The sequence below is a fragment of the Lynx canadensis genome, chromosome X (assembly GCF_007474595.2).
Source record: "Lynx canadensis isolate LIC74 chromosome X, mLynCan4.pri.v2, whole genome shotgun sequence".
In the NCBI taxonomy this organism is placed as follows: domain Eukaryota; kingdom Metazoa; phylum Chordata; class Mammalia; order Carnivora; family Felidae; genus Lynx; species Lynx canadensis.
In genome coordinates, this window is record NC_044321.2 from 20798668 (window position 1) to 20825959 (window position 27292).

Below are 27292 nucleotides of genomic sequence, written 5' to 3' on the forward strand. Positions count from 1 at the left end.
AGTGCCTCTCTGCCCACATTAAAGGGCTAGCAATGGGGATTCAAAGGAGAATAAGACAAAATCACTCCCCAAGGAGTCCAGTGGGAAAACCAAACAGCCAAATGAGTGATGGGCACCATGCAATACATGTTCACGAGTCCACGTTCAAGTATGGAAGAGCATCTGCCCAACCCTTCCCGAGATGATCTGTCACAGGGCATGAAGGCAACATTTGATGTCTCGTAAGATGAAGGGCTTGTTGGGTGGACAAGAGGAAGGGCTAGTCCAGCAAGTCTCCTGGAGACAGGCTGCATCATTTAAAACTCTGACAGCCCTGAGCCTGGGTGGCTCAGTCAGTTAAGCCTCCGATTCTTGATTTTGGCACAGGTCATGATCTCATGGTCCGTGGGGTCGAGCCATGTGTTGGGCTCTGTGTTGGTGGTGCAGAGCCTGCTTGGGCTTCTCTCTCACCCCCCCTCAGCCCCTCCCTCACTTGCGCTCTGTTTCAAAATAAATAAATAAACCATAATAAGAAAAAACCCCTGCCGACCCTGTCAAAGATGTTGATCATAAGAAACGTGTCGTTATGTGAGCATCAGTAACTGCAGAGGACACAGTCGTGGCAGTGGTGCAGTTAACTGCACGTGCCATCATCACCACCACTGCCGGGGCACTGGCAGGTGCAGATGCCGCCATTCCCCTGTGGATGGAAATTTGGACTAACACACAAATGAGGGGGATGATTACTTGGATAATTTTATGAGTGGATGAATTCTTTCTTTTATGAAGCAACTGTTTTAAATAGCAAGGCACTCCTTATGCATTTAGTGGGACTGGGGTTGCATGCAACATTTCGGTGACACATTGAGACTCTAACAAGAGGGACACCCACCTCGTTCCCTGAAGTTTTGCCTTACCGAAGGTCAGAGAGGGCCCTCAGTCCATAGGTCAGAAACAATGCTGACGATTCGTTTCTCCCTTAACCTTAATGAACTGTACTCAGTCTTTGCTTCTGGCTTTCACACAAACAAATAAACAGAACAGGACCTTGTGGTTTATGCAGCACAAGCAGAAGATGAAGAGTTCTTTTTTCTAGTTTTTTTTTCTTTCCAAGAACTTTTAGGTATGATTCCAATCATTTATAATATCATTTAAAAGCCTTTTAAAGAACAGCTTTCCCTCCCTAAATTGACAGCCAACACAACACCATGGGGGAAAGGAGGTGGAGAGGGACTGAGGTGTAGATGTACTTGACTGAAAGAGCCTCTAAATTATGTTGTCAAAAAATTATAGCAACACCATTTTAAATGCTTTTCTCCTGTAATGCTCTCTCCTCCAATCCTGATGTCTCCAGTTTGTTTGTTTTGTGTGATCCACCTACAAGGTGAAGTTGTGTTTTGGGGGTCACTTCTTACAGTGTTAAATCGAGATCCCAATGCTCCAGGTAGGAAGTGTTCGTGCTGTACCAGTCTGTGGATTCTTGTTAACTCCTGACTTGCTTTTCGGAACTCTTCTCGAACTGCACTGAGATGTTGTCTTGTGCTCCAAGTACTTTGAGCTCTTAAAGCAGTCCTGATTTGAAGTCTCCAAGAATACTTTCCTTGGAGGATTCCCTTGGAGAACCTAGGTAAGCGAGAGGATTGGGTAAACTAAGGCGGGAGGGGCTTCGGAATTCCCTGCATTTAGAGACTGACAGTAGCTGAGAAGTCAAGGCACTTGTCGGTCTAGAATGAACATCTTCATAGGGAGGTTTTTGAAAGAAGCCATTTCCAGACTCAGTATGTGAACAGAAATGTTGCTTTCAGTAGGACCCTTAAGCAAAGGCATGAGGAGCAGGAAGTACATAAAAGGGTCGGGATGCTACCCCTGTTTTTCACATGCCTAGATAGTCCCAAGTGCACATTTTCTTAGGGATTGGTGAGAGTCCTGTGGACTTCATGTCAACCCCAGCGACTCTCTGGTCAAGGTTTTCTGCATTTTCCCACCTTATTCATGTATCCATCCATTCAGCCAAGAAATGTTGAGCACCTACTGTGTGTCAGGCTTGGTGCTAGGCATTTGGTGCTCTGTGTTTTAGAGGTTTATAATTTGGAGGCTCAAGGACATCACACATTTGACTGTTGCCAACAGACATTTAGGATTTCCAGTTTTGGCCAATCCCTCAATGCTTCTGGTCAGTCCTTTCACCTAGTGGTTTATTCTTCTCTTAGAGTTGTTCCAGCCCTTTTCCAGTGTCTTTGAATCTGCTCTCAATCTCTGTGCACATTTTTACCAAACTACCATTAAATTCACCCTTCCCTCCTTTGTCCTTGAGAAAATTGAGGCCAAGAGGTTTGTGGCAGACACTAGTTAGTTCTTCAGCAAACCATTTCTCTTTTCCTATTAGAAACACACTTTCCGGTGTCATTTGGTCTGGTGTGGCCATATGTCTGAATTCAAGCCAATACAATGTGGGCAGAAGTGATGTATTTCACTTCCAGACCTGATTCATAAAACCCTTCCAAGCTCCATTCTCCATCGTTTTACTTGTCTTCTGGTGGAATGGAGAGGACTATTGAGGATCTGGAAGAAGGCAAAGCCACAAAATATAAGAAGTCCCTGAGTCACTGGAGGAGTGCTTTCTGGCCAGGGACACCTTCACTGGATACTATGGAGGGGGAACTAACATTCATTGTGTCTAAACACTGACATTTTAGGGTTGTTGTAGTATTTAAGATATCCTCTCATGACTAATTCAAGATATGACCTCATGTAATTTTTTCCTACGTATCCTAGTGGCTTACACAATTCTCTTCTGTTCTTCCTGCCTCTCCTTGTACTAGAATGCAAACTCCGTGAGGCCAGGGATTTTTATTTGTGTTATTCGCTGGTGCATCGCAAGCACTTAGAATAGCTCCTGGCACACAGTGGATGCCCAGTAAATGTTTGCTGAATGAGTGAGTATGTCCAAGAACATCATCTCTTCTAAGTCTACTTATGTCTTCTCTGCGTCTTTTCACTGTCAAATATTCTTTCTCTGTGTCATGTTTCTGTCACGTCCCCCGTTCTGTTGACTATATTCCATCAGCACTTGGTTGCTTCCATCCTCGTGACGTTCACCTTAGATCTTGCATACTTTTTTCCTACTGATGATCCTATATATCTCTCCCTCCTTCTATACTTTACTGATGCAAAAATTATCTACAATCACTGTCTCTACCTCCCCATATTCAACTTCCTTTGCCAGATACTGCACTAACTTACTGCAACTTCCTCACAAAGTCAGAATAGCTCATTTGCTTGTTTGCTGTCAGATCTTATTCTTTGTTTTCTCCTGCTCGGCTCTGTTTTGAAGGGAACAACTGCCTTTGCCCTCTGGCTTCTGGGCAGGTTCAGCTTTGGGTGGCACTAGCAGAAGATTGGAGGGTGGGAGGAGGAGAGAAGCCATTCCTCTCTCTCTCTCTCTTTCTCTCTCTCTCTCTCTCTCTCTCTCCCTCCCTCCCTCTCCCTCCCTCCCTCTCCTTTAAGTGTTACCTCTCGTGGTGACTGTGTGTTCTCTTTGGCTCCAACCCCCATACAGGGTCCCTCCCTCTGTGGCATCACTTACTGTAGGGCAGCCCACCGTGCTCCAACTTTAGCTGGGGTGACCCCAGATTTGGGCTAAGGTAATACCACTCTTACCACTATCATTATCCTGCAGCCCTGTTGATAATTTCTGGGATGGCTCATCATATCCTATTTGGTGTCTCTGTTTTTCATCACCTGTGACCACTTTGGTGTGTTATATTGCCTCTTTGAAATATCTAGCACTATGGACTCAATTGTGCCACTCCCTGATTCATTTGTTGAAGCTCTAACCCTATTGCGATGGTACTTGGTGATAGGGTGTTTGGGAAGTAATTAGATTTGGATGAGGCCATGAGGGCAGGGTCCTAATGATGAGATTTGTACCTTCATAAGAAGAGACGCCAGAGAGCTCGCTTTCTTTCTCCCTCTCTGCCATGTGAGGACACAGCAAGAAGGCAGCCATGGAAGAGAACCAGGAAGAGAACCTGGCTTTGCATGCACTCTGATCTACGTGTTCCAGCCTCCAGAACTGCGAGAAAATAAATTTCTGTTGTTTAAAATAAATTACCATTGCCCAGTCTGTGATATTTTGTTATGGCAGTCTGTGTGGAGTGGTGTCTCCTTTCCTGGTTAGACCCTGACTGATAAAATCGTCAGTAATTTACAGTTCTTTATTTTACTGCAGTTAGCCTTATTGAACACTATATTTTTTAATGTGTATTTATTTTGAGGGAGAGAGAGAGAGCTAGCAGGAGTGGGGCAGAGAGAGAGGGAGAGTGAGAATCCCAAGCAGGCTCTGTGCTGTCAGCTCAGAGCCCAACTTGGGGCTTGATCTCACAATGGTGAGAGATCATGACCTGAGCCGAAATCAAGAGTCAGACACTTAACTGACTGAGCCACTCAGGTGCCCTGAACACCTTTTTTTTTAACCTTGTTAAATTTTCTTTCTTTGGCTTCTTTGTTGTTTATTAGTCTTTTGGTTCTTCCCTTACCCCTCAGACCATTACGTCTCAGTTTTCTTTGGGTTTTTCCTTCTTTATCATCTCTTAAATATTCTCTGGGTTTTAACCTTCTTGCTTTACATGTCCTCCTTGGGCAACCTCATCAGATTCAGTGATGTTAATGAAGTGATTCTCAATTCTAAGCATTGGTTCTTTTCTCTCTCGTGAGTTCTAGACTTATGTATCCAACCATCTCCTAGATATCTCTACCTGGATGTCAGAGTCAGAGTATCCAAGATGCTCACTAATCTGTCTGCCAAACCTTAACATCGTTTGTTTTCTTTTCTTGTGAATTAAACCTCACAAAAGCCAGGAATCCAAAAGTTGTCTCTGGCTCGTGACTCTCCTGCCCCTCGCCACAGTCATGTTCTAATGGGTCTTTGCTTCTAATGGTAGCACTTGAGTCTTTCCCTTGTTGCATCTCCCCACTGCTAGTGGATTCACATCTTTCCTTGCTTTTACTATGATCCAATCTCCATATTGTTCTCTCTGCTTCCAGTCTTGACCCATCTTTCTGTCTGTGCTCCATATTGCCACCAGAATGATCATTCATAAAAACAAATACAGTCATGTTTTTCTTTGTATAAAATTATTCAAAAGTTTCCTACTGCCTCAGGAATAAAGTCAAGAGTGGCAAAGTTTTCCAGTGCTAGTATTTCCTGGTTCCCGGAATTCTAAGTATCTCCCCGCCACCCCTTTTAACAGTTAGGGCCCGGAGGGGGCTCTGTTCCATCCGTTCAGGAATTCTGGCTTCTCCCACCTTGCGGATCTACCCTCCTCCTCTAGGTCCTTGGAGCCCTTTCCATTCAGCCACATGGCTGATGAGGGAAAGAGCATGAGGGTTGAGTAGGAGAAGATTTTTATGGGCCATGTTCGGAAGCGGTATACATCACTACTCTTTACATTCAGGACTCAGTCACATGGCAACTTCTAACTGCAAGCTGCAGGGGTGGGAGGTTATAAGTGTAATGTGGCCATGTTCCCCAGAGAAAAGGAACACCAGTGGTTTCTGCCATAGTGAGCAGAAGGGAAGCAGTCTTCGCCCTTAAGAACTAGTTCAGGAGTCACTCCTCCCAGCCTTGCAGCCCAAGGTAGGCACTCTGTCCCTTGTGATCCCACTGTACCTTCCTCCCCTCACTTGTAGTATATGTGGTATATATCATGCTGTGTTTCACTTAGTTCTTTACATGAGTGGCAGTGGTAACCCATTGACTTGAGGATGGGGACAATGCCTTGCTATTCATGGTATCCTTGACACCCAACCCAGTGCCTGGACAAGAGTCAATGCATAATAAAAATTGCTTGAATTATTAAACAAATTAATTGTAATTGTTTGAAAGTTTTTTTAAATATGATTCGATGGTAGGTATCTTTCTAAATGATGAAATTTTGCTAATATCCATCTAGTCTCTGTTGATTTAATTCTCATATTAAGTCCTCCTTTGGGGCATCATAGCTCATCAAAATAATACAGTTCTCCCCACCTTAGATCACTTGGTAATTAGGTTTCAGGGCTAAAGGGCATATGGGAACACATTTTATCATCCAGATGGGAAGACGGCCATTAATAAAGGCAACAGTTGCCAGTTGAGTAGGGAATGCACTGGGTTGAAAGGAAGCATCAGCTCACATATGGTTCTGAGTAGACATCAAACACTGATGAATCAGGCTCCTTGGGTACCTGATACACATGTCCTATAGGGGCCACCATGAGGCCAGTGAGGGTCGCTGCGGAGGAGCCAATCAGTGATTCTGGGCCACAAGGACTCTGGGTGCTTTGGAAGAGTGCTTCAACTAGCGCTCTTCAAAGGACCTTGTCTTGTATTCTGAGCCAGGGACACATAGCTTAATGTAGAAATAGAGAATTAAATTGTTCTCTAATTGCTAGGTGTGCAGAGTCTGCCCAGGTAGGCTGACAGAGTGGAAGTGTGTCTATGAAGTGTTGTCGTAAAATGTTTGCCTTTAAAAAAACTTTGGTTATTTAGCCTGCTAGACACTGAAAGGCACAAAGGGACTTTAGAAATCACTGGGTCCGATGATCTTCAAGTCCTGATGCACGGGATTCTGCAGAGGTGGGTTCAGGGGTGTGGGGAATGGGAAGAAGGAGCGGGAGGGGAGTGGTGGATGAGTCTGGGCTGCCTGTCTGGACATAGCCATAGCAGCTCTCTTTTGATCACTTGTCATATTAGGATTCTGGAGACTTTCTGGGGAAAAAAAGGGGAAGGGTTGTTGCTACAAATGTGTGAAAACCTCCTGATGTTATAATCCCTTGATTTATAGATGAGGAAACTGAGGAGGAATGAGTTAAAGTCACACAGCTGGTTAGTGGTGGTGTGTGTGGTGGAATCCAGATTCTCTGTTCCCCCAGCCAGTGACTTTCCATGCGGGCCCGACAATTCTCTATGTCTGACACTGAGAAGCAAATTAGTTGATTTCAGGATGACCACATTACATGTTTGTCCACAACATATTCTTATTTCAGAATACGGGCAAGGTTGCAGCCAATGATGGGCAGAATTGAAGTCCTGAGAAGTCATGAGAAGAAAAAGTAATTTGATTTGACCTGCCCCTTTAATGCCCCTTAGAGACTGCATCTAACACCCTAACTTATGAAACCTTAAAAATCTATTGTGGAGAGTGTGGCTCTGCTCAGTGAGTGCCCATTTACTGTACTCAGAAAGAAAATACAAACTAAGTTTGCAGATGCCGGGATGGAAGGGAAGGATCTGCTGCCTTTGTCACCTTTGTAGTCACAAGCACTGAGTCGCCGTCAGAGCTCCCTTCAGCAATTATCCACAAGGTGGCCACAGCTCCCCCTTCACCTGCTCAGAAATGCTCCCGCCGCCTTCCCACCCCCCACCCCCGTTTTTGCACATCTACCATGCCGGGAATTTTAAGTACGTTAAGTAGTGTTTGTAGAAGATAAGAATAAATATGATTTCATCTACAATCAGAGAATTTATGATTTTTTATGAAACGGCTGAATGAAAAGCAACAGATAATGTTTTCAGCTGAAGACGGATGTAGCAAGACTCTTGTGAAAAAAAGCTCACAGGCGGTTTTATTGGCTTTTTTTTCAATCCTGACATGAGGAAAGGAGAGGATGCTGCTATCTTAAAAGAGATCACATATACCGTGAAATAATTTTGTGGATTTTCTTTTTTTGGTAAATGGGTGCTATGCTATGGTAAAGCGTAGGGATCACAGGGCAGGTAAGTTCAGCTGTAGCAATGTAACAATGTAATGCGCTCGCTCGTCGGGGCACTTTGAAATTCTCAGTTTCTCCAGAGCTTTCTTCAGTCTGCTGAGGGTAATGGTGACACTGTGGGCACTGGTGTTCAAAAGATAGGGGTGCACATCCTGGTTCATAAACACTGGCACTGAAGGTTATCTAACCTTGTCAAGCTTCCTCAGTTTTATCATCTGTGAAACGGAATAAGAATACCTTCCTTACAGCCTTGTTTTAGAGATTAAATTAATAACACAGGTGGTAGCTTGAAGCACACTGCCTCGCACATCGTAGCTGTTTAATAACTGTGAGTTTCCCCTTTTTGAGTGTGGAGCATCAATTTAAGGTCAGGCTATTTTATTTTGTTTTCTTTTTATTTATTTTATTTTTTTAAGTTTATTTATTTATTTTGAGAATGGGGGCAGAGAGAGAGAGAGGGACAGAGAGAATCCCAACCAGGCCCCGCACTGTCAGCATAGAGCCCAACACGGGGCTTGATCCCACAAACCATGAGATCGTGACTTGAGCCGAAATCAAGAGTCGGACACTCAAGTGACTAAGCCACGCAGGCACCCTGGTCAGGTTATTTTAATGGAGGTATAGTATGTAATATAAAGGCTGTAATAGATAAACAACACTGTATGTACAGCAGTGTGCCAACTTAATTTCACCTCCTTCCCATAGGATAAAATGAGTTAGAGTTGAAGATGAAAAAAGAAATAGTAGTAATAATTGACCTGGAGAAAAAGCACATAATTTTTCTAGAGAAAGAACCGACCAAGACTGGGTATGAAGGTTGTGGGTAGGGAGTGGGGGTGGGGAGGGGAGCTGTCCCAGCCAGTAGATGGCCAGGTATCGCTGTCATCAAAAACCACTGTTTGGGTGCCGACTGAAGAGTCAATGCAATATAGTGGCTTCTGAAAGCAGGACACAGTTTTGTTGAAGGGAATGCTATTAGGTTGAACCACATGAAATTGCCTTATTTGAAGGCCAGACTCAGTCAGTTGTTGGCAATTTTGAATGGGTCAACTTAACATTTTGTCCATTAGGAAGACAAACGTTGGAACGAGTTGCTACAGGGAGGCTGTGGGGTTTTTAGTCCTGAAAATATTTGATGAGAGCCTAGCCAATTATTTGTCCTGGGTGATTTAGACATTGAGTTCCCTGAAAGCTGGGAGTAGATGAGATAATCTGTCAAGATTAATTTATCTGCCTGTCTCCTTGAGAACAACTCTATTCTTCTAGGATGCTAATAGAAACTGTGGGTAGAATCTGGGTCTTTATGGAAAAAAATCTGTCAATATTACCCTTCTCTACTGTTTCTTGCAGGGGTATCTCTCTCGATCAGGGTTTTGCAACCTTGGCATTAATGACATTTACAGTAGGGTACCTCTTTGCTGTGGGGAACTGTCCTGTGTAGTGTAGGGTGTTCGGCAGCGTCCCTGGCCTTGACCCACTAGGTGCCAGCAGCACCTCCCTATTTTGTTGTAAAAAGCCAGATGTCTCCAAACGTTGCCAGATGTCCTCTGGAGGGGGAAACAAAAGTACATGCAGTTGTGAACCACTGCCCCAGATAGCGGTCCCCAACCTGAGAACTTGTCTGTGACACACCACCTGCCCTACCTCCGTTTCGTGCCCTGGCATCCTCCCCTTGGCCGCTCTTGGGTGTTTTCATGGAGGCAACAGATTCTCAAGCGCTTAGAGGTTCTTCCAGCCTTTCTAAGGAACGCTTAACTGGGATTTATGGAAACCTCCAATTTTCGGTGGGGAATCCGGTTACATCATCATCCTTGTCATGTATTATCTGTAACCTTCTGAGGCTCTGTGACAAGGCATCGTGGCTTGTTCTCACTTGTCGTCCGTGTAATGGGAGCCCACCCAGTCAGCTTGCCCCTCGGCCATTCAGTGGTGAGGCAGTCTCCGCTGGGCGTGCTACCAGAGGCTCCGTGTACATGTGCGGCATGGGGAGAATCTTGTTACAAGCTGCACAAACATATACAGATTCTTTGGTGTTCGCAAATAGTTTGAATCTTTATGATCTTTACCTGGAGGCTGGTCCTTTCCTGAGTGTTCCCTCTCACCTGCTGGCCTGAGTGGACCCAGGTTCTCTGGACAGTCGACCCAGTTGACCCTGTTGCTAAGCCCTGGGGAAAAAAGGGTCATGTGCTCTCAAGCAGTGGAAAGCCTCTTTTGGGTCCCCTCCCAGCTGGGGTTGACTCAGTGCTTCCTTTCTTCACCCCCTGGAGACCTTCATTCACTTGCGGGGTCCAGGAGAAGACAGTCGCCAGAGAGCAGCCACGGGGTCGTGTGGTTTGAAGTTGCCAGTCCGACATCTCGTTCTCTCGGTGCATCTGCCTGCGTCTGCCGGGACCTGAGGGAGGTCTGGGTGGCAGATATGCCAGTGACCCCGGGGTGGCTGCTGCCACCGTGGATGAAGCAAATGCAGCCTCTTAGTCACTGTCTCCCAGGGGTGCCCCGTTCACGGAGGGCAGGGAAGGGAAGCGCTGCTCGTACGAGGCCGGCTCAGAGGGTGAGCAGGCGGCCAGTGAAGAGGGCTGGCGGCTGATAGTGTTTTTCTGTGCTGCTGAAATAAAAGCAGTCTCCCTGACCTGTGCAAAAGCATAGCGGTGTTGACAGCTGCGAATGTACGTGTGAATACTTTGAAGGCGGCGGAACACCGCATCAGGGAGAGTCCAACCTTCTTTGAGAGGTCATTTGTGCAGCAGACTTGAATCTCGGTCTCCCGAGCTGCTTGACCTTTCACGTGCGAGGTTCCTAGCCCTGGCTGCACATTTGAATCACTTGGAGAGCTGGTAAATCATTTGGATGCCTGGTCTCCACCTCACACTAATTAAACCAGTCTCTGGTGATGGGCCAGCTTGGGCATCAGTACTATTGAAGCTCCTCAGCTCGTTTTAATGTGAAGCCAGCTTTAAGATCATTAGGCTTCTCCCTTCAACATTCCCGTGAGATTCTTTCCTTTCTCTAGGTCAGTGGCTGTTATGTGTGGGTGTGCATCAGAATTTCCTGGAGGGCTTCTTAAGACAGATTGCTGGGCCCCATCTCCAGACTTTCTGATTCAGTGGGACTGGGGTGAGGGCACATAATTTGCATATTTAACAAGCCTCGACGTAATGCTGATGGTGCCGGTCCTGGGACCACGCTTTGAGAAACACTGTTTTATGGCTACATAAACTCTGATGGCTTGCTGCACTGAGAATTTCTCTCATGCCGTCCTTGTCCTTGCTTTTCACAGCTACTATATTTTCCTCTCCTTTCTCGCTCTTTTCCAATGATAAAACCTTTCCTTTTAATTCTCATTCATTCATTCATCCATCCACAGACAATTCCCAGGTACCTGATACATATCAGGAACAGTTTTCTTTTCTTTCCATTAAATCTTTTTTTTTTTCTTTTCTCCCCAATCTGGACACCAGTGACAGTAGTTGCTTTGCTGCCTCTGTTACTATTTCTGGTTTGGTCTTTGCCCTTGAAGGGTTTTTTTTTTTTTTAATTAAATTAAATTAAATTAAATTAAATTAAATTAGTTTTATTATTTTTAATTTTTAGAAGTTTATTTTGAGTGATAAAGAGAGCATGCACATGTGTGCATACATGTGAGTGGAGGAGGGGCAGAGAGAGGGAAAGAGAGAATCCCAAGCAGACTTTCAGCCCAGAGCCTGAAGTAGGGCTTGATCTCACAAACTGTGAGATCATGACCTGAGCCAAAATCAAGTGTCAGATGCTTAACTGACTGAGCCACCCAGGCACCCCTAAAGATTTATTTTATTTTATTAAGTTTGTATTTTGAGAGAGAGAGAGAGAGTGTGTGTGCGTGCGTGTGCGCATGAGTGGGGGAGGGGCAGAGAGAGAGAGGGAGAGAGAGAGAATCCCAACCAGGCTCTCTGCTATAAGCACAGAGCCTGACACAGGGCTTGAGCCCATGTACTGTGAGATCATGACCTGAGCTGAAATCAGGAGTCGGTGGTTTAACTGACTGAGCCACCCAGGCACCCCCCCCCACCTAAAAATTTTATTTTTAAGTAATCTGTACATCTAACATGGGGCTAAAACTCACAACCCCAAAATCAAGAGTTGCTGATTGTGCCAGCCAGGTACCCCTGGAGGTTGATTTTTGACATTGGCATGCATTTTAATTTGACACTCATAGTTTCATACTGAATTGAGAATTTTCTCATTTCTTCTGCGATGTATTTGATTCTTCTAATCTTTGCACTTAGGGACTGTACGTGTGGGCTTTTTGCAAGGAAAATGTAGACACAGAATGATGGTCTGTAGTCAGCCAACAAGACTGGGGCACGGAAAACCTTTCTGAAACATACATTAGGTCTCCCTTTTAGATTCTTTGCTCATAGACATAAAGAGGTAGATGATGGTGGGTGAGAGTGGAATCCCGTGTTCTTATATGTGTTGCTCTGATTTCTTTGTTTTTCTGTTCACTGACTCTTGTGGGCTAGGGATCTACTTAGTGGAAGACTTCCATCCCACTGTTGATTGTTTATGACTCTATTAGTTTACTATGACTGCATAACAAATTACCACAAATGTAGAGGCTTAAAACAAAAGCCATTTGTTACCTTCAAATTTCTGTAGGTCAGAAATCTGGGCACAGGTTAGCTGAATTTTCTGTTCTGGGTCTCATTAAACTTGAAATCAAGGTGTTAGCCAGGCCACGTTCTCATCTGGGGACTCCACTAGGGAGGGATCCACTTCTAAGCATGATTTGGGGACAGAATTCATTTCTGTGAGGCTGTAGAATTCATGAAAACTTGCTTATTCGAAGGCAGCAACTAAGAGAATCTCCACTGCTTCAGGTTTCTGATCTCTGGGCTCTCTTTTAAATTTTTTTTTTTTTCAACGTTTATTTATTTTTGGGACAGAGAGAGACAGAGCATGAACGGGGGAGGGGCAGAGAGAGAGAGGGAGACACAGAATCGGAAACAGGCTCCAGGCTCCGAGCCATCAGCCCAGAGCCCGACGCGGGGCTCGAACTCCCGGACCGCGAGATCGTGACCTGGCTGAAGTCGGACGCTTAACCGACTGCGCCACCCAGGCGCCCCTGGGCTCTCTTTTAAACAGATCGCCCTATTAGGTCAGGCCCACATAGGATAACCTCCCTTTTAATTAAAGTCAGCTGATTAGGACCTTTAATTACATATGTAAAATGCTCTACCTTTGCCATATTCTGATGGTTAGATGCAAGTCATGGGTCCTGCCTACATTCAAGAGGAGGGGATTTTATTTTCTTTTTTTTTAACTTTTAAATTTACATCCAAGTTAGTTAGCATCTAGTGCAACAATGATTTCAGGAGTAGATTCCTTACTGCCCCTTACCCATTGAGCCCATCCCCCCTCCCACAACCCCTCCAGTCACCCTCAGTTTGTTCTCCATATTTAGGAGTCTCTTCTGTTTGGTCCCTCTCCCTGTTTTTATATTATTTTTGCTTCCTTTCCCTTATGTTCATCTGTTCTGTGTCTTAAATTCCTCATATGAGTGAAGTCATATGATACTTGTCTTTCTCTGACTAATTTCACTTAGCATAATACCCTTCAGTTCCATCCACATAGTTGCAAATGGCAAGATTTCATTCTTTTTGATTGCTGAGTAATACTCTGTTGTATATATATACCACATTTTCTTTATCCATTCATCCATCAGTGGACATTTGGGCTCTTTCCATACTTTGGCTATTGTGGATAGTGCTGCTCTAAACACGGGGGTGCATGTGTCCCTTTGAAACAGCACACCTGTATCCCGTGGATAAATGCCTAGTAGTGCAATTGCTGGGCCGTAGGGTAGTTCTATTTTTAGTTTTTTGAGGAACCTCCATACTGTTTTCCAGAGTGGCTGCACCAGCTTGCATTCCCAAGAGGAGGGGATTTTATTTTATTTAAAATTTTTTTTTAATGTTTTATTTATTTTGGACAGAGAGAGACAGAGCATGAGTGGGGGAGGGGCAGAGAGAGAGGGAGACACAGACTGGGAAGCAGGATCCAGGCTCTGAGCTGTCAGCACAGAGCCCGAAGCGGGGCTTGAACTCATGGACTGCAAGATCATGACCTGAGCCGAAGTTGGACGCTCAACCGACTGAGCCACCAGGCACCCCAAGAGGAGGGGATTTTAAAAGGATGTGGGCCATTGTGGTTCATCTGAGAATTTTGCCTATCACAATGACTGTAGTGCAATGTCTGTCAAAGCTGCAGAATTCCATAGGTACTCCAGAGCTATAACTCAGAGGCCATATCACTACATTCGGATAAGTGTCTTATGAATGAAGCTTCTTGACCATAGTTAGGAAGGCAATGTCTAGTCCTTGGGAAGCAGTTTTATAAGTCACGAAAAGTAATTGACTTGGCAAGCACACTGTTTTTCCCTTCTACAATAAAAGTGGCCCTTGATTTATTCTTCTGTGCTGTATTCCATTTTTTATTCTGGTGTATTTTCTAAATAAACCAATTATAAGTTATATTCTTTTCACCGAAGACAACAAAAAGTGAACCAACCCTTACCCGTTTACTCCAGGAACAAATGGAGTCTTCAATCAGAAATAACAAAGCTACTCAGACTGAAACTCTTCATAAATCACATCCCTTTGGGTGTGTGTAACCAGCAGGGTGAGCTATTATATTTAAAACCAGTCCACAAATTCCAGTCAGGATGACATGTGAGAGTAATTTTACCTAAACCAACTGCGGGGGCGTGTGGGTGGCTCAGCTGGTTAAGCGTCCGACTTCGGCTCAGGTCATGATCTCATGGTCCGTGAGTTTGATCCCCACCTCAGGCTCTGTGCTGACAGCTTGGAGCCTGCTTCAGATTCTGTATCTCCCTCTCTCTCTGCCCCTCCCCAACTCGTGCTCTGTCTCTCTCTCCTTCAAAAATAAATAAACATAAAAAAAATGTATACCAACTGGAGGAGCAGTAGTGGACCTAGAGTTTCCCCATTCTGTAGCAGCCTGGGAATCTCTTACCATTTTCCAGACTCTAGTGTGACCTGACCAATGTGAAGTGTGATGGCTTTTTATACTGTTGGCACAGAGAACAGTGTCTTTCTTTGGCTTGTCCAGGAGAAGTTATCAGGAGGGCTGACTAAGAATTAGTGTTGACAGGGATAACAGAGTGGTGAGAAGGAGTCGTGGCAGGTGTGTGGAGAAGGGGAGAGATGTGGTGACAAGGTGAGAATCGTGGACCGATGAGCTCCATCCTTAATTCAAACTTTCCAGTGACCTACTTGAGATTTCTAGGGGGCACACTCTTCATGAGATAGTTCTAAAGTAAGCAGCTTATCATCTTCTGTCCCGTAGAGCCCAGGCAGTGAGCCAGTCATTTCAAGTTACCTTTCTCATGGATTTAGTAGCATTGTGTTTTTGTTTTGTTATTTTCAGCTGAGAAATGAAAGCCAATGTCCTATTTTATCACAGAACTCAGTAATATGAGCTACATTTTGTAGTGTTTTCCATGAGTCCCTGCAAAAGTGCTCTTCTAAAAGCTATTGGAAAAAGTGGGGAGGGGCGCCCGGGTGGTTCAGTCGGTTAAGCGTCCCACTCTTGGTTTCGGCTCAGGTCATGATCTCATGGTTTATGAGTTCGAGCCCCACATCGGGCTCTGTCCTGACAGCGTGGAGCCTGCTTGGGATTTTCTCTCTCTCCCTCTCTGTCTGCTCCTCCCCAGCTTGTGTTCCTTCTTTCTCCCTCTCTCAAAAAAATAAATAAATAAATAAATAAATAAATAAATAAATAAAGTTAATAAAAGTGGGGAGATCTGTAATGCAAGATCTTGTCCTAAAACACACAAAAAAATAGATTCTGACCCTGAGGTAAAGCAATAAGATTTCATTGAAATCCTATCAAAGGACATTGGAGTCTTGTGGATAGATACACTTCACTTTAAGAAAACTTGATGAACTTTCAATCTAACGATTATTTATTAATGTTACCAAAGAATCCTTTGTTGTTCAAAAGGATTCACTCAAGGGTTCCTTTAAATAGTGCCTTTAAATGTTTGTTTATAAACTATTAACTACTTGACAGAGAAGGAGGGAAACTTAAACCGTTGGGAGCCATCGCCCGTTGAAGATTAATCCAAAATGTAGATAAAGCCACTCTCTGATTATAATGTAAGTCAATGAGAAAATGTAATTAAATTCATAAAAAATTAATCACAGAATTCTTCAGGAGTATATCTTTTGCAAGAAAGGAGGTACACCTGTGGAGTGTCTGTCTACCGGGTCTGCCGACCCTTCTAAAAGTCATCATTCCACAAATCCCGGCTCAGCCTCGTGAGCTTTGTTCACATTTGTTAACACTGCACTGCTTGGCATTTTACTTTCCTCATGGTTCCTGGCAGGTTGCCTGGGTCACAAGCCCCTCATAGATATTTGCTGATTTGATGCAAGACTCTTCTTAAACAGTAGGCCGAGATACGGATGTCACACATATAGTTTGTGTAGGGCTGTGATAAGTCCTGCTGTAATTTTCAGAGTCATTTGTGAAGCGATGATGAGGATTTACACCTCTGGGCCAAGGGAACATACACATCGACCTGAACTTAATAAATTCCAAGTTCTCCTCTCAAGGACACTTCCCACAGAATTTCAACCCAAGTGAAGTAGAAAGGAAGACATATTCTTCTGTTTATTTATTATGTTTTTTACTCACTTCTGTATGTATTCTTACCGTGAAAACACAGACACACAAAATTGGGCAAAACCAATATAAACCTTAGTGAATTATTATAAGATCAGCACCCTTTTAAGTGACATCCAAGTCAAGAAGTAGAAGCTTTCCAGTCACCTAAGAATCCTTAATGGCATCCAAAACACCCATCCTAACCTCAACCACCCACCTCTTTCCCTACTGGACTTTAATCACTTCTGTTTCCTTATAGTTTCATCACTGAACTATGTATCATTAAACCCTTTGGCTTAGTTTTACTTGTTTTTAAAAGATATATCCAGTAAGTCTCTTTTGATCTAAAGGTTCCCCTCTCCATTTCTATCTTATTCCCTGGACATTTTTTTCATGGACAGTGGGTTGTTTGATCTGTGACATTTTCCACAGTCTGTGTTTTACTGATCGCATCCATACAGTTTAGTTTGATGTGTTCCTGTGTCCTCTTGTTTTAACCTGTGGAATGGTACTTCCGTCTAGAGCAGTGGCTCTCAATGGGGTGCGGGGTGTGATTTTGTCCCTACTACCTGCAAACGTTTGGCACTGTTTAGAGACATCTTTAATTTTTACAACAGACTAGGTGATGCTACTGGCATATCCTCCAATGCACAGGACAGACAGGCACCCACAGTGCGGAGTATCCAGCTCTAAATGTCATTAGTACTGAGGTTGAGAAATCCCTATTGAGAGATTTGTTCAGATTCAGAGTCAATTAATTCCCTCCTGCCTTTTCTTTTCTTCTTTTTCCTTTCCTTTCCTTTCCTTTCCTTTCCTTTCCTTCCTTCCTTCCTTCCTTCCTTCCTTCCTTCCTTCCTTCCTTCCTTCCTTCCTTCCTTCCTTCCTTCTTCTTTTCGTTCTTTTTGTGTTGTGAACTTTCCTCAGCAGGCACATAATGTCTGGATGTCTCTATTTTTGTGATGTTAACAACCTTAGATGCTCAACTCCTGGATTAGTGGTTGCAAAATAGTGATGTTATAGTTCTCCACTTTATTCTTCATTTATTAGTTAGAATATTTCTTTTTAAAAAAAAATTTTTTTTAACGTTTATTTATTTTTGAGAGAGAGAGAGACAGAGCATGAACGGGGGAGGGGCAGAGAGAGAGGGAGACACAGAATCCGAAACAGGCTCCAGGCTCTGAGCCATCAGCACAGAGCCCGACGCGGGGCTCGAACTCACGAACCCCGAGATCATGACCTGAGCCGAAGTCGGACGCTTAACCGACTGAGCCACCCAGGCGCCCCAGTTAGAATATTTCTATATAAGACACTTCCCTTCATCTGTCATTTGGTTAACCAGGTCTACAGTTCATATAAGAAAGGCACAGTAAATACTTGATTCGTTTCCCTCATTTTTTCAAGATAATGGATTGGTTTCCTATCATTCTCTAAAGGCGGCGGCGGCGGCATCATCATCGTCACCAAACTATCTGTGCATCCTGTGCTGATGCTGATCCCAAATAGGTCCTCACCTTCTGACATTATTGTTTGGGAATATCTTGCTACCTAGTTTGTTATGGATTGTCCGTGGGTGTTTGGTTTTGCCAAGTTTCTCTATCTGGTTTTATGGGGGAGATTTGAGCAGAGTAAGAAAATATACCATCACTGCCATTATCTTCCCAGAATCCCTTATGTTAATTTGCTGTCACACGATTGGGATTTAGGGACTCTTTATTTGATTTTAACCTTTTGCCGCAAGGACAAGTATTTACTTCTGAAAAGCAATCGATTCAGTGTCATGAAAAAAAAGGACAGTCTTGGGAAATAGGCTTGGGGGTCACATCTTGACTCCTGTATTCACTAGATGTATGCTACTGGATTAATGATATAACCCGTTTTGAGCCTCACTTTGCATCACTAAAGTAGGGATAATAAGATCTGCCATATAGGGTTTAACTGAAGATAAAATGAGATAACATCCATTCCTTCATTAATTCAACAAATATTTATTGCCTGTTCAGTAGTAGGTACTGTTCTGGATGTAGGGTAAATATCAGTGAACAAAGTGCTATATTCTCATAAAGTTTTCTTTCTGGTGGGGGTAGACGGACAAGCATGTATGAAATAGGTAGTATGTCTCATGGTAAAAACTGCTATGGAGAGAAAGAAAACAATGCAACATGAAAGGGCATGCCACAGGTTTCTTATAAATTAAATAGGGTGGTCACAGAAGATTTTGGTGAGAATATGAAGGTGAAGAAGTAGACAATGGACGTCTGGATAAAGAGTATTCTAGGAAGAGGGCATAGCAAGTACAAAGGTGCTGGGGTGGGCCTTTTGTGTTCCAAGAACAACAGGGAGGCTAATGTGATTGAAGTGGAGTGAGTGGGGAATCTAACGGGAGCTGAAGTCAGAGAGGAATCTATAGGCAGGGTATTGTAGAGTCTTGGTTAGTAAAAGGACTTTGCTTTTACTCCTAGGAGAGATAGGAAAACAGCTTTTGATTCCAAATAATGACTTAAAAATTTTTTTTAACGTTTATTTATTTTTGAGAGAGCGCGAGAGAGAGAGAGAGAGAGAGAGAGAGAGGGAATGCAAGCGAGGGAGGGGCAGACACAAGATCTGAATGAAGCAGGCTCCAGGCTCTGAGCCGTCAGCACAGAGCCTGATGTGGGGCTTGAACTCATGAACCATGAGATCATGATCTGAGCAGAAGTCAGACGCCCAACTGACTGAGCCATCCAGGCGCCCCCCCCAAATAATGACTTTTTAGGTGCATAGTTTCAATAGTGCTATGCTCTCTCCAGGACAGCCTTATGGAAGAATGGTCTTTTTTTTTTTTTTTAAGATTAGCTTAATAAAAAGAAAATGGTGGGGAATTAGTTTCTCCAGGATACTTTTATACCAGATCATTATCATTAGTTAGAGTTTGTCCTGAAGAGTGGGACTAATTTGGAATTTTAGGTTTTGAGCATGTATTTTAAATCTTTAAATTATAACCATTCAGATAATTGTATTGGATTTTTTTTTAGTTTTATCAGAGAAAGCAAAATGAGTAAGGCTTTAAAAACTATTCGTGTTTCAGAGTAACTTTGGATTCTAAGTGACTAAAAACATGAACTCTGTCTGAGTCATTTTGCTTTAACTATATTTTGGGGGTTGCTTGATTTATTTGATTGCTTCAAGCAGAACACATTTGTGTCCTGGGGACGGCTCACTCTCCCCCTGCTTTCACGGGGGTGGAGTACTTGGGAGATGCAAAGTGATTATTTTTGGTTTCATCCGTCAAAAGGCATAGAATGAGATAAAAAAGCATTAACGTCTTTTTTCTAAACTTAAATTTCCAGCAGTCTCAAAAGGTGACTGCTTCTTAGCACAGATGTTGGTAGAGTTTATTTGATTGCAAAATTGTCGGAATAGTTGTTTTGAAAGTTATCTCTTTGCCGAGGGTCCAATTAAATCTTATTTAATGAGTGGAGAATGATGCTAAGTATTGGGAGGATTTTAAAGAAGTATTATTCACAGTTCCTGCATTCAGTATTTCAGAGCCTAGTTGGGAAGACATGTTGTACTGAGATGGAAATGCCACAAACATGCAAAACTGTACATTTGCAGTTGGTAAGTATGCGTGACTGATGGTAAGAACCATAGGGCTTCACAAGGTAGGAACCATTGTGGCTTGAATAGAATAGGCAAGGAAGCCCTGGAGCCAAGCCCCTACTCTTCCGCTCAAGGGCTGTGAGTGCTGCCAGAAGTTATTTAACCTCTCTGGGCTTCACTTCTCCTCTTCTATAAAAGGTAGCAATAAATACACCTAGCCCACAAAGGAATGATATGGATTAAATGAGTCAATGTAAATATATCACATGTGTTTTGACTCCTTGACCAGTGCCGGATACACGGAAAGCAATATATAGGGAGAACAGTCAATGAATCTTAGTCATTGTTAGGGGATACATTGCCTAACACTTATTTATTTATTTGTTTGTTTATTATTATTATTATTATTAGAGAGAGAGCAAGTAGGGGAGAGAGAGAACCTCAAGCAGCCTCCAGGCTCAGTGTGGAGCCTGACACTGGGCTCAATCCCACAACCCTGGGATCATGACCTGAGCCAATATCATGAGTCAGATGCTCCTATCAACAGTAGCCAAAGTATGCAAAGAGCCCAAATGTCCATTGATGGATGAATGGATAAAGAAGATGTGATATATAAATATATATATATATATATATATATATATATATATATATATATATATATATAATGGAGTATTGCTCGGCAATCAAAAAGAATGAAATCTTGCCATTTGGAACTACGTGGATGGAACTGGAGGGTATTATGCTAAGCAAAATTAGAGAAAGACACAAATATATGACTTCACTCATATGAGGACTTTAAGATACAGAGCAGATGAACATAAGGGAAGGGAAGCAAAAATAATAATATAAAAACAGGGAGGGGACAAAACATGGGAGATTTTTTTGGGGGGGAGATTCTTGAATATGGAGAACAAACGGGTTGCTGGAGGGGTTGTGGGAGGGGGGAGGGGGTGAATGGGTAAGGGGCATTAAGGAATCTACTTCTGAAATCATTGTTGCACCATATGCTAACTAACTTGGATGTAAATAAAAAAAAAAACCCAAAACCCACCCCCCCCCCAAAAGAGTCAGATCTTCAACTGACTGAGCCACCCAGGTGCCCCAGGAGATACAATTTCTAGAGTTGTGTTTTGAAATATTCATTTTTTAAATTAGTAAAATAATTTGCTATAATCCAGTAGTTTTGAGGAAGCCATAGTTCCTTGTTTTCTTTTTATTTATTTTTAATTTTTTAGAGAGAGCACGAGCAGAGGAGAGCGGCAGAGGGAGAGAGAGAGAACCTTAAGCAGGCTCCATGATCAGCACTCAGCCCGATGCGGGGCTTAATCCCATGACCCTGGGATCATGACCTGAGCTGAAATCGGGTCGGATGCTCAACTGACTGAACCACTCAGGCACTCCTATAGTTTATTGTTTTCTTTTCCTTTTTCCCTTCTTTCTTTTCTATGACATTTCTTAGATCTTTCTTCTTTACTTGGTTTGCTTCTTTCTCTGGATTTTCTCTGTTTATATCTTTCTCTGATACTCCTCCTCTCATCTCCATCCAATATTTATTATTTTGTAAGAAATCAACTAGAACTCAAGAAGCATCCATCCAGTGGGGTTTTGGCCTCTATGGCAATACTGGAGTGTGGTAGAAGTATTTTTGAAAGGGTGACTATAATCCATTGGAGAGTCTGTAGACTGTCTGCTCCCATCATGGTTCTCTTCTCATTGGCTGTAAACTTCCATGGGCCTGGAATCAAGGTCAACCAGCAGACAGCTCACCTCTACTGTTCTTTGAGAAGTTTGTGAAGATACTTATTGATGTAGATTCAGCAAGAAATACCACCAGGTTTTCAGAGGTTCACTGTATGAATATACCAATATGACATTGATAATGACCTGGTATAATTGAAATGGGGAAGATTGTTCCAGCCCATTCTGCAGAGTGATACCCAGTTAGGAGTTTGCATATTTTTTCTTCCTGTATATGTAGTTTTTCACCTTGATTTTTTTCACTGATATGGCTCCTTATTATTAAAGATAATCCCTAAGCATAGTTTGAAGTGATTGTATAATGCTTCATCATATTAGTGTCCCACAATACTATTGTTATTCTCCTATTTTTGGTCATTTAAGTTGCTTTTCAAGTTTTCCACTATACATAATATTGCACTGATAGTTTTCTGAATATATCTCTTTTCAAGTATCAGATTTTTGCTTCAAGATAGACTCTTAGATGAATGGATAAAGATGATATGGTGTATATACACAATGGAATATTATCCAGCCACAAGAAAGGAGGCAATCCTGATATTTGTGACAACATGAATGGACCTTGAGGATATTGTGCTAAGTGAAATAACCCAGACAGAGGAAGACAAATACTGTATGATCTCACTTATATGTAGGATCTAAAAAAGCCAAACTCATAGAAACAGAGTATTCTACCCTGCATAGTAGGGGCTGGGGGTAGAGGTGGGAGAAATGGGGAGATATTGGTCAAAGGGTAAAACTTCCAGTTATAAGTTGAATAAGTTTTGGGGGTCTAATGCCCAGCTTGGTGATTACAGTTAACAATACTGTGTTATATACTTGAAAGCTGCTGAGGGAATAGATCTTAAATGTTCTCACCCCAAAAAAGTAATGGTAATTATGTGACCTTATGGAGGTGTTAGCTAACTCTAGAGTGGTAATCATTCCATGGTCTATAAGTACATCACATCAGCATGTTGTACACCTCAGACAATGTTATATGTCAATTATATCTCAATATAAAAAGACAAAGAAAGACTTCTAGAAGAAGAATCATGGGGTTAAGGAGTGTGAACATTTTAAAAGATTTTGTAAGTGTTGCCCAATCATCTTTCAGAAAGCTGAGCCAATTTTTAGTCCCTCACCAGCTCTGAGTAATATCCACACACCTTTATTTTGTTAGCTGTTGCTCATTTGATAGGTGAAAATGGTATCTCATGGTAATTCTTTTTAAAATTTTTTTTTTTAATTTTTTTTTTCAACGTTTATTTATTTTTGGGACAGAGAGAGACAGAGCATGAACGGGGGAGGGGCAGAGAGAGAGGGAGACACAGAATCGGAAACAGGCTCCAGGCCCTGAGCCATCAGCCCAGAGCCCGATGCGGGGCTCGAACTCCCGGACCGCGAGATCGTGACCTGGCTGAAGTCGGACGCTTAACCGACTGCGCCACCCAGGCGCCCCTTAAAATTTTTTTTTAACATTTATTTATTTTTGAGAGACAAAGTGAGACAGAGCATAAGTGGGGGAGGGGCAGAGAGCGAAGAGGGACGCAGAATCCGAAGCAGGCTCCAGGCTCTGAGCTGTCAGCACAGAGCCCGATCAGGGGCTCCAGTTCACGGACTGCAAGATCATGACCTGAGCTGAAGTCAGACACTTAACCGACTGAGTCACCCAGGCGCCCTCATGGTTATTCTAAGTAAAAAATGTATCTTTGATCATTCAGTGAGACTGAATATTAAAATTTTTTTCTAATAAAATTTTTGACTCGCCTATTTAGACACATGCAAAATGAACAGTCTTTGGGGCGCCTGGGTGGCTCAGTCGGCTGAGCGTCCCACTTTGGCTGATGTCACGATCTCACAGTTCGTGGGTTTGAGCCCCACATCAGGCTCTGTGCTGACAGCTCCGAGCCTGGAGCCTGCTTCAGATTCTCTGTGTCTCTGTCTCTGCCCCTCCCCCACTCGTGCTCTGTCTCTGCCTCTCAAAAATAAATAAATGTTAAACTAAAAAGAAAAAAAACCACAAAATGAACAGGCTTTGAATCCATCTTCCCCTCATCTCCCAGTATTTCTAATGCCTAAACGTCCTTCTATTCCTGTTGCATCCACATGTAAAAGATGTAATCATAATTAAACTGATCATTTATGGAACTGGCTTTAACCAAGGGTGTAGGATAGAGGACCTTCTTACCATGGAAGGAATGGGTGAAGGCTCTCACTAACCCTCTTTCCCTATCTGATATGTTGTAGTAGGGTGCAAAGGACTTTAAAAAGTTGGTTTCCTGAATCCTTAAGGGATGATTCATCTCTTTTAGGCTCAGGCACACATTTCCCACCTCTACATCCTCAGGCAGAAAACTGTGGTTTAAACATGACATCCCAATGAGTCAGGAAATGACTTCATTTCTTACCGAACTGCTTTCCTCTTTAATGGGAAACCCTGAAATAGATGTGCCTCGCATCCCTGCCGCAAGCCTTTGCTGTCATTTAGAGGAGCTATTGCTCTATCAGAACTCACACTGAAGCCCATTATTCCAGGGAGACAATTTTGTTATAAAGAAGTGATTTGTTATTTTAAGACTTGGCAAACAAGCACATGAGAGGGGAAAAAAGTTCATTTGGAGCGACGGCAATAACTCTCAGTGAGGTGTGCTTTTACCTCACTTTGTTTTGTTTTACAGAAAGGGCTAGGATTTGGCACAAGCTAAAATTCTGTAACATGAATTTATCAGGCTCCACCAGCTTCTGTTCATTGCCCTTGAAAACAGACTGCCTTGTCTTTTATACACCTGCCTGTGATATTCTTTCTGTTGCTTAAGTGGGGCATCATTGGAAGAAATACCCAATACAGCGGTACAAATGCCTTGTGATCGTAATCAGGGATTGGTGGAAATTGACACATGATGAAATAATTTGTACTGAGTTTTCTAAAGCCATGCTATGTCTCCACTAGTGATTGCCTGCGCTGACTTATCATTTATTCCAAGTCTCATTGGAAGCAATTACAGACATTTTAAAACAGGCCGTCAAAATAACAAGTCATTTAGACTGGCAATTATGCATTATGTGTAGTTGTCCTTTCTATTAGAAGATGACACTCTTGATGCTATAACCTCCCCATGCAAAAAAAAAAAAATGTGGCTGCAAGACTGAAGAGTGACTGTCCAATTCTTCCCCTTGGATCACATATGCCGCCTGTCATTTTGCCGTGAACTCAGGTGGCCGCCTGCAGGCGTCCTGGCTTTTCTTCTCCACCTCTTAGCCTCATGGTCGAGGCCTAATTAGGCATCACGAGCAGGCACGAGACACATTTCCAGAGTCTGCTTGTGTGGGAGATGGTTTCGAGGCCTTGCTGAAGGTTATAGGCTTCTGGGTTTCTTGAACTTTAATGCACCAGAGGTGCGCTTGCTCGGCAGCCATTTCCGTTAGAGTGACAAGGCGGGGATGCTTCTCCACCAAGCCTGCTGTCCTTCAGAACTTCAACTTGATCCGTATTTCGAGGAGGCTGGGAAGATAGGATTTCTTTGTCCGATTTATATTTGTGGAATGTGGCAGTCTAACTTTGTTTAATGTGTTTGGTTGATTTACAAAATGGGCCGTCTCCTTAAAAAAGTCAAGTTGTAAAAGGCTGTGTCTGTCGCCGAGCGGCTGAGTTAATAAGAAACAGCTGGGGCCGAGTGATGTCATGTACCACCTGCGTGAAAGGCCGCTCAGAGGCTCACACCAAAAGGCATTGCTCCAAAGAAGTGGGTTTCAGGCCTATTATTATTATTTTTTTTATTTATTTTTTATTTTTATTTTTTTGCAGAGGATACGTTTTCCCATTGAAATCATTTGCAAAACCCCCAGATGTGTCACAGAGATCCAAGCTGACTTGTGGACGAAGTCAGAGTGGAGCCCAGGACTCATTTCAGCTTCCCCATCTTAAGCCACAGTCCTTAAAACCCCTCCTTGGAGTTTTGGGGATCGACAATGCACAACAAGAGGGTTTGGGTGGTGGGATGTGTGTATCTCAGAGAATTGCCGAGATGACTCATTTGGGTGTTGGGAGAAAATGGTAGTAATTCTATTTATATTTAGTTCTTACTCATCTTTTGCAAGTTTCTGTTTTTGCATGTATGATAATATAATAATATACTCATATGTTGGCACCTGTAATTTATAAATAACCATCATGTCTTGGAGGAGCTTGCTCATTTGATTTTCCAGTAGAGATGCACTGTCAAGAATATTTGGGGACTGCTTGTCAAGAAGTCAGGAAAGATGGTTCATGGACATGGTGTAGATGATTCAGACAGATCGTAAGACAACTGACGAAGTTGTTCTTGGCAGAGTGAGCAAGAAATGTCACCAGGGCTGGGGACGTTTTACATCTGGACTTTATAGTGGACTGAACGGCAGCCCCAAAGAGACCAGATCCTAATCCCTAAAACCTGGACATACCACCTTATTTGGAAGAAAGATCTTTGCAGACACGATTATGTCGTGGATTTTAAGATGAGGAGATAATCCTAGATTATATGCATGGTCTCTACATGCCATCTCAGGTGTCCTTATGTAAGAGAGGGAGATTTGACACATGGAAGTCAGCGTGAAAGACTGGGGCAGAGACTGGACGGATGCAGCCACGAGCCAAGGAATGCCAGCAGCCACCAGAACCTGGTGAGAGTGTGACCTTGCTGACAGCTAGATTGTAGTACAGTGATGCTAAATTCAGACTTCTGGCCTCTAAAACTATGAGTGAGCATATTTCTGTTGTTTTAAGCTGCCATGTTTATGGTAGTTAGTAACGGCAGCCATAGGAAACTAATAAGTGTGCCTCCTTTTTCTCACATGAGAAAATAAATTGGGTCAACAACCCTTGAAGTGGTTCTCAAACTCAAATGCCAAAAGGGCCGGGAAAGTATTTAATATTGATTCCTATTATAGAGAGGTGTGGTCTATGTGAGCATGTGGTGAACTCAAGAGGGTGAGCTCCAGTTAAAGGCAGTAAGATTCAAATGCTTTTATTTGTTTAAAAAAAGTTTTTTAAAGTTTATTTATTTATTTATTTCGAGAGAGAGAGAGCTTGAGCAGGGGAGGGGAAGAGACAGAGAATCCCAAGCAGGCTCTGCACTGTCAGCGCGGAGCCCAGCGTGGGGCTCGAACTCATAAACTGTGAGATCATGACCTGAGTGGAAATCAAGAGTTGGACGCTTAACCGAATGATCCACCCAGGTGCCCCTCAAATGCTTTCAACACACTGTGCTGGCCAAACTAAATGTTCTGCACGCTGCTGATGACTTTAATTTCTGACATCTTTTTTCTTGTTTTTTTTCTAGAGAGAGAGCAAGCGAGAGTGGGGGAGAAGGGCAGAGAGGGAGAGAGAGAGAATCTTAAGCAGGCTTCATGCTCAGCACAGAGCCCAACGCAGGGCTTGATCCCATGACCCTGGGAACATGACCTGAGCCAAAATCAAGAGTTGGATGCTCAACCGACTGAGCCACCCTGGTGCCCCAATTTCTGACATCTTTTGACTTTTCGCAGAAAAGACTTAGAGAAGCTTATCACCAAGACTTTTACTAAATGAAAC